This window comes from Copadichromis virginalis, linkage group LG19 (genome assembly GCF_057382275.1).
Source record: "Copadichromis virginalis isolate Kocher_CV1m ecotype Utaka linkage group LG19, C_Virginalis_male_GT1.1, whole genome shotgun sequence".
Classification (NCBI taxonomy): domain Eukaryota; kingdom Metazoa; phylum Chordata; class Actinopteri; order Cichliformes; family Cichlidae; genus Copadichromis; species Copadichromis virginalis.
In genome coordinates this window covers 34,224,152-34,238,581 of record NC_140636.1, presented here as the reverse complement: position 1 = coordinate 34,238,581, position 14,430 = coordinate 34,224,152, and the positions used below count along the sequence as shown (strand labels likewise).

Sequence of the window (14,430 nt, the reverse complement as noted above, 5' to 3'; positions counted from 1 at the left end):
TAAAACCATACGTAGAAGTAGTAGCAGTAAAAACACACAATTACAACACCATCAGTCATGGATTGGCCTCCACAGAGACTGGACCTTAACATTATTGGAAGCAGTGTGGGGTCAAGAACAGAACAAAAGACAGCCAACATCCAAAGAAGAGCTTTGAATGTCTTCAAGAAGCCTGGAGAACTATTCCTGAAGACTACCTAAAGAAATTACAAGAAAGCTGCCTAAGAGAGTTCAGACTATACTGAATAATAAAGGTGGTCATACCACACAGTGACTTTCAAGCTTAATAGAATTGTTCAAACTGTGTTTTTGCCTTATATACTGTATTTCCATTTATGCTTACACATTTTTCAATTAATCTCTTCACCCATTTCCCCAAATAAAGACACAAGGGATGGCTCATGACTTTTGCACAGCACTGTGTAATATTAGCATTAACCAAAGTCAACTTCATAAGTGTGTTACCTAAATCTGAAGTCAGCAATGCAAATACTCCAACAGTGAGGGCTGACTTTGACTGAATGAGGAGAAATATTGGATGCTATAGTAAACCGGGGGAAAAACATTTTTCGTCCTATTTTTTCATCTCGAAAGGTAAAAAATCCTACTAAAAAATGCCTGAAGGAGACTTTTTAAAGCATCCATCCATTTTCTTAACTGCTTGCCCAGCTTAGGTTTGCACTGGTGAGTGGGTAAGTGGGGGTGCTCAAGGCAGAAAGGCCCCAGCTGACGAAGCGGTTCAAACCAGGAATCTCCTTGCTGTTAGGTGACACTGCACCACTGTTCTGCTCTTTTCTCAAGCATATCTAACACTATGTGAAGGCTTGAGGTATTATTAGCAACAGGTTTGCACTGTGTTGTGAGTATGCAATTTACTCACTCTCTTTTTAAGGCACCGTTGTGTTGGATTGCACTGTTAGACCTCACAGTGCATTGCAGAGCAGTGTGTCATATAGCTGTTCAGTGGGAAATTATCTGTCACACAGTTTGAGTAAAAGCAAAATCAAAGAGCTTTCTATTTGCTGCATGGCTGTTGTTGAATTGCACAAGCTTCTATAGCTGCTCCCAGCTGTGTTCATCCATAAAATGACTGCATACATAGAAACATGCACATGCTGTGTATGTATCAATGTTACATTTTGTCCAATTTCTTCAAACCAAAATCCCAAACCATGTTAAATTTGTAATTACTGTAGTTCCAGATGTCAGATTACAGTAATTCTGTTGCAGCCACACTTTTTAAAACAATAGTAGACTAATAAGTGTTTTATGATTGAAGCTCACTGTAATGATGTTTTCTCAATGCTAGTGTTGTTGCTGAATGAAACAAAAAAAAGTAATTTACCATTTCTTTCATCTATCAGATGAAGGCAGCCCAAATAATAAAAAAGAAAAGTCAGTGAAAATGAGTACAAAAGCCATTTAATCGCTCTCATCTTCCTCTTAATAACTGCAAATTTCCCCTTGGGCCCATGGGAGAGGGCCTCTCTGTGCCGCTGCCACCTTATCTGTCGCCTCCATATTTCAGCATGCTGAGCGGCTCCCTCAGTACCCAGCCCCCGGCCTCCTCTCATTGGGCCTGTGGGGAAGCTGGGCTCCTGGGCCCGCCATTGTTCTGGCCTGGGAGGAAAGTCCGGAGAGAGCCCTGAAAGCTGGAGTGTGGGAATATTAAAAAAGAAAGAAAGGGGGAAAAAAACTTTAGCCACTGCTTCATTAAGTGGCAGCCTTTCACAAGCAAACATATCAGAAACAGCCCCCTTTCAGAGGCAGTAATTAGCAATTTGGAAACCGTACCCCCTCAGGATATACTGTTTCAATTTAGTCAGCAGCTTTGGATTCTTAGGCACTTAATATTCATTGTTTCTGCCTTCTTCCCAATTTCTCAACGTACATTGTCTAGTCTTTCACTGGTGATAAAGTGTTTTATCTGTCGTGTAATTCTTCTTTTGAATGAGCTCTCTGCAAGAGAAGTTAATATTTAGAAATAATTTTCTAAGGGATTTGCAGTAAATGTGAGGGATGCGATAGCAAAGTGCTCTTCACAAAGTGCCAAAGTGAATATCATATGGAGTTTGGAAGCTTCATTCAGTAAGTGTTGCAATAAATAATTGGACGAGGAAAGTTCCTGCAATTTCCTCTGATGAAGTTACATCTTTATGCGTCAAGGTACGTGTTTGTGAAAACAAAAAAAATAAAGAAGCTCGCTACATCGGAAGCTCAACATGGACTCTGCGAGGAACAATGTGACACTAAAAGTACAGAATTATGAGCTGTTATTATTAATAAACTGCTGTGTTTGTATCAACCCTCTGCAAAGATTTAATAGCTAATGTTTTTGCAAACTGCTTATTAAGCCAAACCGCACATCACACCTCAGGGGTAGCAGACTGACACTTATCTTTGTCTCCGTGGAGCCTTTGTTTCAAAATGTTACCACTTCCATTCATTTTCAATCAGCATTGTCTAATAGAAATAATTGATTTTTTTTTTTTTGCCTCTTCTTGGCAAATGAAAAACGCTTGTGATTAAACACTTTGTCTCCAAATCTAAATTCCAAGATCGCCATCAACACTTGAGAAAAATAGGCAACTCATTAAAGCAAAAAAAAAAAAAGAAGAAGAAGAAGAAAGAAGTAGCTAAGATGTGAAAAGAGGAGACAGGGAATGAAATAATGAATGGAGTCCGAGCGAGCTATCTTTCCCAGGCAGAGCGTCACTAGGGATGCAAACTCTCAGCCACCAGAAATGAGCTACCTATCTGTGAAAAGAGTGACTGCTCCATCCTATTTGATTTGGCTCTCCTATCATCTCTTAAGAAGATGTCAGCCTTGCTTCTTCTATTGCTCTGAGCCTTTATCAACCCGGAGACGATTTCCCGGGGAGAAAAAAAGAAAGAAAAAAAGAAAGAGGGGAAGAGTAAGTAGGGGGAGAGACACATTTCAGTGCCTTTCAGGGAGCAACACTAAAGAATAAGTGTTATGCGATAAAAAGGGGGTTGTTAAATAGATCTGTCTATTTGTATGGTAATAATGATCGCTTAAAGACTCGAGTCTGCGTGACTTGTAGAACAAGGAAACAAATCTGTATTCAGGTATTGTGTTAACATGACTCTCCCAACGACCTTGTGAAACTTTCATACAGTAAAAAATGAGTTGGATTTGAGTTTTTTCCCCTTCTGTTTGTATCATTCTTTTCTCTGTCCTTTTAGAGAAGGGGAAGGGTTACAGAGCTGAGCGCCAGCTCTTTACATTTTAAATCATCTTTGTCAGAGCCGTTTTAGACCGATCTGGGAACGATTTGAAGAGTTCTCTGACAGATCTGTCTCTCTTTAAAAAACTAATCTTACGAGGGTGTCTGTTAATATGTTTCGATTATTGTTATGTGGCATCTTTTTCATCGCTCAAAAATATTTAACTGCAAGTAAAAGAAGACTTAAGTTACAGATGAGGACAGATGTATTGCTTCCACTATGATTTTTTTTTGTCAAAAGCAATGAAGCAAAGGATTTTCAACATTTCTATATATACTAATTTTTATTTTTTAAAAAGAATAAATTAATTTAATCTAAACAAAATAACAGAATTATTCCAGAAAAAAAAAAAAATACCATGGTCAAAATTATTAGCCCCCTGAAAAACTGATCTTTTAACTGCTTTAACTTTGTAATCCTCTAATCTTGGAAAATTAAGTTGAAACTCAGGTTACATTCGAATTTACGCACATTATAAAGACTTCAGCAATGGTTTGAGCTATCACTCAAGAAAGCATAGTGCCAAAAACAAAAATGAGTTTAGACTTGAGAAAAAAAATTACTGACGTTCACAAAGCAGGAGATGTTTATACAAAGTTATGACAGCATTTCCAAGGGTCAAGAGCTGAAGCCAGAAGCATTACTAAGAAATTCAAAGAGAGCCACATAGTACAGAAAAAACCTGGCAAAGGTAAGAAGTCTGGAAAAAATACTATGAGATGTGTCTACAGACCCCAGAAAAACTGTCAAGACACGAGTGAACGACTTTTGAAAGTCGGGAATTGCAGAATTCTTCTGCAGAAGCGACACTTTTAAGCCACACTAAAATATGCTGAGGACAACCTGCAGAAACATTATGGATACTGGAAGCTCGATTTGGAGAAATAAGGGAGAGGCCTACAGCACGAAGGTTAAGCATCCCCACTGTGAAACACAGGGGAGGGAGTATTATACTGTGGGGATGCTTCGGAGTGTTTCTGGAGGGGAATCTCATCAGGGTGGAAGGAATCATGAATAAATGTGAAGATTTAGTCTGATCTTCCAACATGATGACAACCTAAAAACATACATCGCTCCAGCCGAAGAACTACTTCCAGAAGTCCTAAGTGAATGTGACTTACCAACCTGCTAACTCTTCATTCTGTCTTTAAGTGCTTTCTGTCATACACACCATAGTGGATGCACTGGGGGCAATTAGGTGTTCAGGCTCCATTTTCACTTTATAAAAGATTCTTGTGGGTGTGGCCACTTTAACTTTCAGGTGGAAGTTAAGGCAGGTGGCTGTAGCCAATAGCTGTCTCCTTGGCTTCACATCCATTAAGTGGAGTCACTGAACTGGACCCATCACCCATTTTTACGACACCGCTGCCTTTTGAGTATTTTTAATGCAATTATCAAGCCAATAATGTTGCAGTTCGATGCGCCAACAGTTTGTGGTACAGTTTTGGTAAGTGAACATCTAGTAACTTGTTTGTTTCACTGATTTATTTAGCACTAATTGGCAGGTATCCATGTCTAAATGCAGCTTGCTAACAACTCTTTCTAGCATTCGCTTGTAAATTAACAGCCACTCCAAATATGCTACATTCTGGCTCCATAAACAATAAATGGGTGACAGCACCGTTGTAGACCATCTGTAAGTGAATGTAATTTAATTATTAGAGCATAAACATTGTATACACTGTAAAACATTGCACATTTAAATTTTGCCTACCTTCTAGACTGGTTATAAACTCCCTAACATAAGCCTAGTTTAACCACATTGAAAGCACAGTGCAGAGGGCTGAATGTAAACGGTCTCTCATTAAGATTCAATGGCTCCAGTTTTCAATCCTCAAATGACATATGCCGTTAACAACACTATCTAAAAAGCTGGCCCACAAACCTCAGGAGCACAGTTTTGTTGACAAGCAAATCAAACACTCACAGTGTTTGTTGTGCTGCGTATCTGGAGACCCGTTTGTACATTGTCTGAACTGCATCAGTGCCACAGGTAGCCATGTCAGTCTGCTTTACATGTTTGACATTTCAATTTAGCAGGTGAGCAGGTGAAGCTGAGCCAATAAGTTGATCTTTTTCACCTCCCGGGAAGGGATGAGGAAAATATTGAGCTCTTCTGATTTGTCTATTACAGACGCATTAGTAGAAATAATTAAAACTGGCAGTTCTGAAGATAAATCTAAACTTTCCTGAAGACTTTAACATTTCACTGATGCCATTTCTGTAAAAACAAAACAAAAAGACAATTCCGCTGATAGCCTTTTTACATGCTTAAGTATGCTTATATATATTATATAAGTGTGTCTGGTCAATTTCATATCAGTAAAACAAAAAAGCTAACACTACTATAAGCTAAATAAGGAGGTAACTGACTTATATTGTGAAAATAAAAAGTGCAATTTCTTTACTCATTTGCTTCTAATAAACCTCTTCATTTTTAATAAAAATTACAAACAAGACAATAAAATGTAACTGGGATGCACGTGCACTATTTAAGGGTTATAGAAAGAAGCCTTGAATTTCACACCAATTTACAAAATCACAACTGTGGGCCTTTTTGTGCTCATCCCTCACAAATGTATTGCTCTCCACGACGCCTGCCGCTGAACAGAGGAGTAAGAGAAGGAGGATTACTCAGACTACATGAAGCTCTCCAGGTCCAGTGCGGAAAGCACTAGCAGTCGATTGATTAGCCCATGCAGTTCGGCTGATTAATCAGGGCCTGTTAAGTGGAAACGAGCACCATTTATGGCTGATTATCTTCCCAGAAGGCAAAACCTTAAGGTGCAAACCACAGTGGAACTTTTTAACCTCCATTTAAGCCTTTAAGAATTTCTCTTTATTTCAGTAATCATAATCCTTGTTACATGCCTGGTTTCATTTAATTTCACATTTTTTGTGTGTAAATATAATACAGCTAGTCAAACTTTTTCCCCCCAGCTCCACAGGATACACAAGAGAAGCAACTTTTTTTCTTCCCTTCGTCACTTTAGTCCAAGAAAACTGAAGCTGTTCTGTATTTAATGTAATGTCACTGAGACGCAAAAGACTGAACAAGACTGCAGCTTAAAAACAACTAAAATGTTTACATATTTAAAGTCCAATTTATTTAGGTGAATGTAGCAAATAAGTAATATGTTTGCACAATATTTTTATTGTATTTCCTCTTTTCTGTTGCATTAAAAGGTAACTGTATTACTGATTTTGCAGCGGCCTTCTACATTGTGTGAAAACACCAAAGTTTCATCGTGTGCTCCAGCACAAACTGAAACACTTTAACTACTGCAGGCTGTGCTTCAGTAACAGTGAATGAACGACTTTATGTAAAGTGTCTATGACCTTTTACATTCAAGTGAGCTTGATATTATAGTAATGCTGACACTTCCAAATTGGAAAGTGAACACCTATCACCCAGAGGACAGTTGCAATCACCCTTTTCATCTTCTACAGTTCATTCTCAATGGAGCTAGACCACAGCATGTGACGCAGAACTTCCTACTCCCTCGCTATTGTAAGGTTTTCTAATGCAAACTGCATTAACGTGGGTGTTTCAGTCAAACATATCTGTGCTGCACCACAAGGAACATTTTCCCAGAGGTTTCTCTTCATAAACGCTGCAAAAGGACAAATGTGGCGGTGGCAGCATGCTCGTCTCAGAAGCCGAACCTTTAACGCTCGCGCCACACATCATGCTTCTGTCCAGGCTTGCAGCCCAGAGTGGCCTTCCCCAGCCTGGTCACCGTTTCCATTTATCTGCTGGGATAACTATAAAAATCTGTCAGGAGGCAGGGTGGGTTTTTTCGCTCGGCTCAGCTCAGCCCGGCTGGCAGATTGAGAGCCCCCTGTAATGCACAAGTCTGTTTTTATTATTCTTGCTGAGGGAACACTATTTCATCAAGTGCATGATTCCACAGAAGAGAGGAGATAGCCCCGGCCCGGCTATATTTCTTCCAATCAAACATTCCAAGGGGAAAAATGAGTGGGTGCCATCAAATCCCAGAATAATGCTGCCAGATTTTATGTAAAAAGAAGGACTGATGGACAAATACAGGAAGGCAAGACAAGTTTAATGACGTGTGTTCAGGAGCTGAGATTGGAAAACTGACAGAGAAAAGCAGCCTCTTTGCTGGAATATAAATTGTTGTGTGCTGTAAAAAGGCTTTTATCTGGAGTGAATATGGGACGTAATACACAGGTCAGGGTTAAGTCATTTTCTCCGGCAAGTTAAGCGAATAATGAAGGCGAGCCCGCGCGGAGAGGAGCACTGCTACTGCCAGTTTGTCTTCATTTATTATGCCAAATCTCATGATTTTGGCGTTGGCGCGGTGAGTGCTCTGGCGCGCACCGGTGGACGACATATCGCTTAATTTACACAAGGTAATGAAAGCTGGGAATGGGAGGACAAAACAATTTACCTGCTGACACGGGAAGAAGTGATTTGCGAACATGGGGAGGGGGTGGGGGTGAGCGAAAGAGCAGGCAGAGGGCCAGGGCCAAGGGGTGGTAGGGGAGCGCAGATAGGGGACGATGGAAAAGCTGGAGGGGCGGGCGTGAAGAGTAAAAGGAGCGGAGTGTGTGGCGGGGGGGCAGGAAACCGTCAGGCAAGTCGGGCGTCGGCGCCTGCTCGTCAGCTGATGATGATGATGCTGGCTTCGACGGGCGACGGTAAACTCTCCCACTTGGTCTCTCCCTCCCCCAGCATAACCGCCACAAAAATAGACGCAATCAGGGAGCGAAATTGACCTCAAATCTGGAGGGTCTGTGCTGACAAGGCCCTTGTTTTACTCCTCCTTTCTCCCCAATTGTAATCACTTATCAGAGAGCCACTTGTGAGGCAGGGACAGGGGGCTTCAGCGTCACTCTGGAGCTGCAACAGGTATTGTCACTCAAAGACCAAATTTCTGATGTCTGTCACTGAATTTGCAGACTAGACTTTGGCTAATTTATGTTTTCTTTTTATAAAGCATGTAAACGCAAAGCTCCTTAATTTAAAAACAAGAAAATTAAGAGAGGCTTACCTGCTCTGTAAAAACATAACCAATCAGAAATATAAATACTGCATATTATCCTTGGTGAAGTTACCACGGTTACGGTTCCTACACAATTACAGCCAACAGCGGTCTTAAAAGCGGACAACTGGCCACACATCTGATGGCCTTTCACACAAACACAAGAGACTGGACTAGACTCCCTGACAATATGGCTGGAGCAGCACTGTAATTTTCCAATCACTAGCCCTTCAGGCCAGGCCACTCCTTAGGGCAGTAAGATCAGATGAGCTTGAGCATTTTCTTTTGTAAGAGGCCAAACTCTATTTGTCTGCTCACAGGAACAAAAACAATCAGGGGAGCAGAGAGAGAGAGAGAGACCGGCTTTTTAGTCTCTCTGGAGATGGGCCAAAGACAGAGCAAGAGGAGGAAGAGGAGGGGGGACAGAGGCACATAGGGGGGAGGGACAGTGGGGTGACAGAGTTAACTGAGTCCCCCCCCCCCAACCCTGCCCGCTGTGGGTGGTTGGCTCTGGTGATGATGAACGGGGACGCGGCTCAGCACCAGGTCCCTGCTGTCAAGGCTCTCCGCAGGACGAGACAGAGAGAGGAAGTGTCACTCTCGGCGGGCCTGCTGGGCCAACCTGGACTCTGCTGAGTCCTGCTGCTCGAGTCTTCACAACAAATCAAACACCATAACACCCACCCCCTCCCCACACACACACACACACACACACACACACACACAAATCAGCTTCCGCCTCTGTCTGTAAAAATGTGTTAGAAACCACAGTCAGACTGTTCAGCGTCTATCTGAACATCCTCCTCTTATCCCCAATATGCATGCTGATATTTAGCAATCTTGAGCTTGAAGGAGAAGCCAGTCTTTGGGGCTGTGGTTGTAAGGGGGCCCCACTCTGTCCTCCACCCTCCCCCCTGGTGGCAGGCTCTCTCTCCACAGGCTTATTTCCCCTCACAATGAGAGGTGACAGTGAACAGTGGAACTCGTCAGTGTGAATAACACACAGTCACGGTTGGTGACACCCTCTGGTGGAGCACAACACACACACACACAGCCGCACAGTGACGCACACACCGAGGCTCAAGGGCCCGGTGGCAGGCGCGCTGTCAACCTCAGTGCGCTGCCTTCCATTACAGCTTAACTGGGGACAAATTGAGCAATCTGATGGGTTAAATTTGACACGTCTGACCTGTGTTTGTTGTACAGTACAGTCACTTTCAATAGTTTCCAGGGGTGAGAACAGCGAGTCACATGACTTATAGAAGATCCTAATGAACGTAATCAGCACATAGCATGCAACTGACGGCACAAATATGCCGTACCGTCGGGTCATTGTTGGTCGCGTGTCCGTCACTGATGCGCTGTACACTTAAGCCTTGCAGTGTCCTTCAGTGGCACCTTATAATAAGAGCAGCCCATAACACAACCAGTGGTCAGGCTTAATTTACCCACTTTCTCTGTCCACTGCCCCATCAGCATATAGTATCACATAACTGCTAATGGGCTAATGGGGGAAGAAGGGAGGGGGCGAGAATGAGGGGAAGACAGTGATAGGGAAATGGAGCTCAGGTTCATCCAAACATTTAATAACTTATCCAATCTGGAGTGTTCACCTCTTAGGTAGGCTAATTACATCATTTAACAAGCCCGGGCGAGTGGGCCAGCGTGGACGTTCCGTCTTACAATGTCATCACATAATTATGACTTATGCCGACGAGGCCTAGCAAGCTGGATGAAGTCAGCTTGCCATAAATTTTAATGATCACTTAGACAATACGAATGTTTGCAGGGCTTCCGCAGATTAGCAGGGAAATATGGACGCCATCAGAAGGTGCAAAAGTTGAAGTGTAGGAAATGTAGGAGGGGGAAAAAAAGAGGAGACGTACACAAAGTAAAAAGTAAAAAGTGTGTGTGTGAGAGAGAGAGAGACACCTTTGGGAACAGCGAGTTTAGACTGGGCTGACACAGTTGCTTGATTGTGTGAGATCAGGTTCTGTGGTCACTGGGGCTGCTAGGAGGCCGACGTCAGGCCTGTCAGAGGGCTAAACACCCGAGTATAGTCTGTTTCAATGGAAAAACAGCAGCTGACACTCAACGCTCGCGGGCCAACTGCTGACCTCATTCTAAGAATAAAACGTGGACGGAGAGGAAGAAAGCCTGACACATCTAATACGGAAAGTTGATGCTTTATTTCTCCATGCAGCAGAAGTTTCTAATAACTTCCAGAAGCTGAGGGGGGGAAATAAAAAAGGCCATAATGTTGGAAAAATAGATGGCCCATAATGAAAAGGGCTGAGTTTCTTTTTTTTTTAAATAGCTGTAAAATGGCTAATTAGCCCTCTATGATTGATCTTTGTGGGCACACGCATTGGGAGGTTTGAGTCTCCTGGGCTTTAATAGCTTTCTGGTAAAATAATTTTACATTTCTGGTGTAATTAAGGAAAGTTCTGTGACCTCAGTGACCTCTGAGTTTGGTAAGCAGGAGTATTTTTAGAAGACAGCTTTGGTTCCATTAATATTATATCAATAAAAATGGTCTCTGTATTAAAAAAAAAAAAAGACAAAAAAGTAGCTTAGCATGAAAATTATGAGTGTAAACGTACACCGGTGAGTACGGAGTATTGATTTCAAGATGCATGTGACCTAACAATATTCTGCTCTTATGAAAAAAGGAGAAAGAAGAGCAGGTCAAAGAGAAGCTGATCTCCTTGGCACTTAATATTAATGTCTGTTTTGTGGCTATCCTGTTTCTGGAGGACCCAGCTTCTGCAGTGGAGCGATTGAATGACAGAGATTACCTATGTGGAAATCCCCATGAGACAGCGGATTCATAATGCAGGACACCACAAAAAACAAACAAAAAAAACAAACAAACATGTTTTTGTTTACCCACAGGTACAGGTTTGATCAAGGTTTCAGTTTCTTGTTTTTCCCTCCTTCAGAAACCTGGTTCACTAGACTGAAATGGATTGTGGAGAAAGTCATGGGTCAGGAGGTCTCAACCTAGAGTCGATTGTGGCGTCTGGCACCCATAAGGCACCTGTTCCTTCTCGACCGAGGCGGGGGGTCAGCCGCATCATATTCATCCCATTCAGTCTGCGTTGTCCTAGAGGGGATATAACATGAAGACATAATCTCACACCACCATTTCATTCCTTCAGCAGCATTATATTAGATTGAAACTTCCCTGCACACTTTCCTGGGGCTGTCAAATGAGCTGTCAGTCATGTGCCCCTGCTCATCTGCTCTAATACATCACACAGCCTTTTATATGTATCAGTATGAGCGGGACTCTCTACACAAACGCCAGCAGCTCCTCTGAGACGTACAGTGATTGATAACATTTCCCCAGCTCTTCGCACTTCTGCCCATTTGTATAGTTGGTTGGAGTAGGGCCCTTGGTGTCCACTGACATGTACAGTGCCCATCATCGCCCCACGGAGAACATGACATCAGCCTTGGAAACACATCAGCTCGCTCTGATACATGCCAGGAATGAGCGGCTTTCCATTCATAAAGTGCAGCGTGACAGCCACTGACAAATGACCTGTAACAGATTCTGATATTTGTATTTTCAGGACAATAAAAGCAGGATTAAATCAACCATTTAACCCCCCCATTATCATAGCTGATAAATGTTTATCACTATATTAGCACGTAACTAAAGTTTATTGCCTCAGATACTGTCAGCTGCTGACTCTAGCTTGAGATTGCCGAGGGGAATCCTGAGCCTGTTTTTTGTATACACTCATATTGGCATCCTGGCCGAGCTAATGGCCACTTGGCACATAGACAGCTATCCATCCCAACCCCGGCTTCACTAATCCAATTGAGGCAACCTGCCTGGCATGAGCGAGACTCATCTGTCTTTACTGTTCATTAATGGGGGCTCCTCCTCGAGCTCAGAGCCCATTCACATTCCTTCGGATCTGCTCGAAACCAAACCCTCTCGCTAAAACAAAAGATATGTGCTGGAGATTCAGCAGGGAGGGGATGGGGGGACAGATCCATAATCACTTATGAGATCCATAATCGCTGCTGTGTGGGGTAAAGTAGCAGGAAACATTAAACCTCCCGAAGGGATGAGTGTCACTTTTTTTCCCCCAGGCATTATAACCCCCCCCCCCCCCCCCCAAAAAAAACCCCACTTTTCTCTACAGGTGTGCAATCAGCTGAATGTTATGACAGCCATGCCACATTTCTATTGTTTTCTAAAGCCGGTCTCACTTAGTCCTGTCCCGAATAAAAAGCCTTCTTGAGACTTTTTTTTTCCTGTGCTTGAGCTTCGTGTCTAGCGGTGGACTGATGATAATGTTTCTAATCTTGTTACATTGCACACAGAATTGTCTTCCATGTTAATGATAGGCCAGCGTCCCGTGTCCTGTTCCGCTGCGATGCTTACTTTCAATTTGTGTACTGTCATCTCCCTGCCACGCAGTTGAAATTGATGCACTCTCTTCCTTTTAATTAAATCAAAAACAGTTGGGGGACCCATGCAGGTGGGAGGACCTGCTCCCATATGCAAGCCATCACAGCGACCGAACTCCAGGACAAATTAGGGTTGCTCCTCTTTACCTGTTTTCACGTGACCAGCAAAAGTATTTCTTACATTATAATCCAACTTAATGAGCTATAATTCTGCATTTTATCAGGAAAACAATTCCATTCTGGATTCCGCTGCAGTCTAACTTTCCTATACTGATTCCAGTGAAAATGGATGTGTTTCTTTTCTTAGAAAATAAATAAATAACAATCCCAGGAATCTTTCTCAGGTAGGTTTTGCCCTAAGGCACAACTCAAGCCAAAGCTTAAGAAATGAGAGCGTAAAATTCCCACACATTAGAAGACAGATAATTGGATTTCCTGTGTCCTGTACGGTGGGCGGTGTGGTTCCTGCAGCTGTGACATTATCAAGGTAACATAACCTGAAGGCTGTGGTGCAGCAGCACCAGGCCCCGCAAGGCCTGTCCTCCAGTTCCACATCACTGCCTGCTTGGCTATTCATCCTGTGGACCCTGCAAATGAAATTACGGGAGGAAGAGCAAAGGACATTCTTTGGGAATTAATCCATTTATGCCTAAACCCACTTCAGATTTTTATAGTGAGGCCTTCTTTAGATGTAAGGTGCATTTACAATTAGACAAGGCCTTAGGAGGATTGAAAAATACTGTGTGCGTTTGTTTGTTTAGGCAGGTAATTTGTAGATACAGACTGAATACAAGGTGGCTCAGAGAATCATAAATTACACATTAAAACTGGGTGTGTAAGAAAAAAAAGAGTTACACATTTTACATATTATAGACTCAGCATCAGGCATCTATGAGTCACTCAGCAAGTGTGTAAGTGCTGCATTAATATAATTATATTTTGGATCATAATAAACAGCAACCAGAGGTATAAATGGAAATTTAAAGATGAATTATAAATGTAAATACTTCTACACAGCAAACGAAGATTTGGCATGCATGTATATAACCTATTATAAAAAATGTAAGATTTCACAAAATAAAAACACACATTATAATCCCCATTTACCACCAACCCAAGTTGTTTTCTGTGTTTACAAAAAAGAAAACTTTGAGATATTTTATAATTTAATACTCTAACTGGATAAGTTTACTGGTAGCTAGTAGTCCGTTTAATAATATAAACGGGGAGGGGGAATAATTCAGAGAAACCTAAATCTGAACTTACAAACCCAATCCTCGTTAACATTAAACTAAAGGTGGGGAAGAAGAAGACACAGGCATAGTTAGGGGAATGTGTGGCGTGTTCTGGAGGTTTAATGACTTAAAAATAATAATAATGGCCTCGGTTTACGTTGAAGGTTTCTGCGCGCCAATCAAGAAAATGTTTCACTGTCAGCTGTGCGACAGGCCGCTTTTTAATTACTTACTTAAATAAAAGCTTTGTTTCCTTCTTACCTCACAGACACAAGCACAAACCGCATTCTTTTCTGGTATATTCTGCTTTCCATCTCTTTCTTAACAACACAACCAGAAGAAGCGCCTGACATCAATTAGTCCTGTCCGTGTGCTCTCGCGACGCACTGCAGATAAACACTGCCCCCTAGTGACAACATGTGAGCACAGCCGCTCAAAACTGAGATTAATGTCAGAGTTTTGGGGGTAGAAACAGGACAACGATCTGCTCGGCAAAGCCTTCCTTTCAA

General features: G+C 42.2%; 1 long non-coding RNA gene across 1 annotated transcript; it reads right to left on the bottom strand.

The window, feature by feature from the left end:
* Positions 1–1,435: 1,435 nt before the first annotated feature.
* Positions 1,436–14,271, bottom strand: LOC146686636 (uncharacterized). The gene is made up of 3 exons (XR_014916641.1): positions 14,183–14,271; positions 11,152–11,364; positions 1,436–1,652 (listed from the first exon to the last, which is right to left on the bottom strand). It is a non-coding gene; the product is annotated as an uncharacterized LOC146686636 (long non-coding RNA).
* Between the last annotated feature and the right edge of the window lie 159 nt (positions 14,272–14,430).